A 3,738-nucleotide genomic window follows, 5' to 3' on the forward strand; every position below is an offset into this window, starting at 1 on the left:
TCCTTTTTAGGGAAGAATAATATTTCATTGTATGTGTGTGTGTTTGAATATATGTATATATATGTCACATTTTATTTATCAGTGCATTCATTGATGGACACTTTGATTGCTTCCAACTTTTGACTATTGTAAATAATACTGCTATGAATACAAGTATATAAAATATCTCTTTGAGACTCTGTTTTCAATTTGTTCATATATATATACCCAGAAGTGGCATTGTTGGATCATATGGTAACTTTATTTATCTATTTTTAAATTTTGGAAGAATCACCATACTATTTTCCCTAGTATGGTGAAATTCCCTTCAACAACACACAAGTTCCAAATGCCACACGTCCTTGCCAACACTTTATTTTCTATTTTGGTTTTGTAATAGCAGCTATCCTGATGTAAAGTAATACCTAATTGTGATTTTGATTTGCATTTCTTTTATGCTTACTGATATTGAGTATCTTTTCAAATGATTGTTAGTATTTCTTATTCATTTTTATTCTCTGTATATATTTTCTGTTTTTTTTAAATTTGTTCCAGATATAGTCCCCAGTTGTTGAGTATATTTATTAGGATTTTGTTTTTATATTTACAACTAATTAATCTTGGAGGACACACAATTTACATGGCTCAAAGTGAAACATTCTATGGGTGGTTCACTGAATTACTTTATGAATAATTTAGGCATCTGTTAGAACTGTTTTCAAACTATTTTAATCTTATAGTATGGAGAGCAGGTTCTATATAGTGATTCCTAACTTTTCCAGTATGAATATATCTATTATTTTATTTTTCTTACTATGGAATTTAACATTTAAATTTAAAATACAAATAGTTTCAGAGAACAAGGTAACATATCCATGTAGTCCATGAAAGAAAAAAATGTTAACATTTTCTCAAGTTTGCATCATTTTAAAGCAACATAAATACGACATTGTTATAGTCATATAGTTGAGACTTGCTTTGCAACTTCTTCCAGCCTTATTTTTTTCCTCCCCAAGTGTAAATGTTATGCCAAAAATTTTATCTTTCTGATTCACATTTTTTATATTATAATTCTATTAGTGAATGGTCACAAACAACATATTCTTTTGTGTTATGTTTTCAACATCATTTTTAGTCTATAGATCTTTTACATCCATGATATTGTATGGAACGTGTTATTCTACGGCCTTTTTCTTTTCAAGATATACTTGTTTTGGTACATGGAAATAGAATTCAAACATTTAATTGCTGTCTATTGTTCCATTATGTGATTATATTATAATTTACTTATGTATTTGCCTACTGAAGCATAAATAATATGCAACAAGCATTCTTTTTATGGTTTTAAAGGGAATTTTTTTCTTTTCTTTTTTAATAGAGGTACTGGGGATTGAACCCAGGACCTCCTGCTTGCTAAGTGTATGCTTTACCATTGAGCTATCCCTGACCCTGTAGAAGAAGCTTTAAGAAGACATATAAATCCCTAGCTATATGAAACATAACGGTTAAATTACTAGCAACACCTAATAAAATGTTTTTTTTTAAAGAAAGACAAGAAAACACATTATGGTATAACCTTACCAAGCCTCCTTAATATATTATAATTTTTAAGAATTGGATTATGATGTCTTCTAGTTCTTGCTTCTTGAAATATTATCTAGGGAAGTATTCTCATCATGTGGAAATTTTCTTATTTATGGATTTCAGCTTATGATTTTGGCCTTTAAATTCCAGTCTCCCTTATTTTTCTTAGTGCACTGCTTTTTAGTACATCCACGTTGTTGTGCAAACATCACCACTATCCATGTCTAAAAAACTTTCTTCCTTGCAAAGCGAAATTCCATTCAAATTGAACAATAACTCTATCTTACCACTCTCTGCAACTCTTGGCAACCACTCATTGCTTTACGTCTTTATGAATTTGACTATTCAAAGTAACTCATATAAGGGGAATCATACAATATTTGCTCTTTTGTCACTGGTTTATATCAAAAAGGCTTACATTCTTGCCCATTTCTTATGTTATCTTCTTCCTTTTTTCCATTTATTTTTAATAAATATCCCAGTGAATGTGAGATGATATCTCATTGTAGTTTGGGGCTGTATTTCCCTAATGATTAGTGATATTGAGCATCTTTTTATTTGCTTATTGACCATTTGTATATCTTTGGAAAAATATCAGTTCAGGTCCTTTGCGCATTTCTTACTCAGGATGTTTGGTTTTTGGTATTGTGTTGTAGGAGCTCTTTACACATTCTGAATATTAATTCTTTATCATATATGTGATTTGCAGTCCTTTTGACCAACTCTTTGTGATGATTTTTCACTCTGTTGATAGTGTCCTTTGATACACAGAAGTTTTAAAACTTGATTAAGTTCAATTTGTCTATTTTTTTTCCTTTGGTATTACTGGTTTTAATGTCATATCCAAGAAATCATTTCTAAGTCTAATATCCTGAGGCTTCTTCTTAGTTTTTTTTTCAAACAGTTCCATAGTTTTAGCACTTATGTTTAAGTTTTTGATCTTGATTTTGAGTTAATTTTGTGTATAGTGTTAGATATGGGTCCAATTTCCATTACTGTATGTGAATATCCAGTTTTCCAAACACCGTTTGTTCAAGAGACTGTCCTTTCCCTACTGTGTAATCTTGAGACCCTTGTCAAAACTCATTTGACCTATACATTAGGTTTATTTCTGGGCTCTCAATTCTATTCTACTGGTCTATATGCCTGTCTTCTGCCACTGCCATCCTGTTTCATTTACTGCAGTTTTGCAGTAAGTTTAATATCGAGAAGCATTAGACTTCTAATTTTGTTCTTCTTTATCAAGATTTTTTTTTGGTGATTAGGTCTCTTGTATGACTCCATATGAATTTCATAATGGATTTTTCCCTTTCTGAAAAAAAGTCACTAGGATTTTGATAAGAGATTGCACTGAATCTGTAGCTTGCTTTAGATTGCATTGCCATCTTAACAATATTAAGTTTTTCAATCCATGAACACAGGCTGCTTTTACCTTTATTGATGTCTTTAATTTCTTTCAGCAGTGTTTTTAGTCTTTCACCTCCTTGATTAAATTTATTCCTAAGTAGTTTATTCTATTGCAAATGGAATTTTTGTTTTAATTTTCTTTTCAGATTGTTTATGGCCAGTGTATAGAAATGCAACTTATTTTTGTTTGTTGACTTTGTATCATATGTCTATGTTGAATTTATTTGTTCTAATGGAGTTTTTTTGGATGTAATCATTGGTACTTTCCACACATAAGTTCATTTTAAATGGAAACAGAGATAATTTTGCTTCTTGTTTTTCCATTTTCGCCTTTTACTTAAGTTCTTACCTACATGCTCTAGTTATGACTCTTGGTGCCATGCTGAATAGAAGTGGTAAGTGAACATCCCTGTATTGTTCTTCATCTTAGAAGAAAAAGTCAGGTTTTTAATAGCTGGGGATGTAGCTCACTGGTAGAGCACATGCTTTGCATGTATGAGGTCTCGGGTTCGATTCCCAGCATCTCCACTTTAGCTAAGTTTCGAATGGAGTTACAACTGGTTTCTCACTCTTTAATCATTGGAAGGGATTAATATTAAAACATAAAACAGTGAAAGATTTGAGTTGTTGGCCATTGAGTATGATATAATCCATGAGCTTTTCAAATGTTTCCTTTATTATTATAAATTATTTCTTTGTATCCCTAATTAGTTGTTTTCAATCATAAAAGGATATTAAATTTTGTCTAATACTCTTCCTGCATCAACT

General features: G+C 30.7%; 1 non-coding gene across 1 annotated transcript; it reads left to right on the top strand.

Moving 5' to 3' along the window:
• Positions 1-3,426: 3,426 nt before the first annotated feature.
• TRNAA-UGC (transfer RNA alanine (anticodon UGC)) lies at positions 3,427-3,498 on the top strand. Its single transcript has one exon. It is a non-coding gene; the product is annotated as a tRNA-Ala (tRNA).
• The last annotated feature ends 240 nt before the right edge of the window (positions 3,499-3,738 follow it).

Source organism: Vicugna pacos, chromosome X, assembly GCF_048564905.1.
Source record: "Vicugna pacos chromosome X, VicPac4, whole genome shotgun sequence".
In the NCBI taxonomy this organism is placed as follows: Eukaryota; Metazoa; Chordata; class Mammalia; order Artiodactyla; family Camelidae; genus Vicugna; species Vicugna pacos.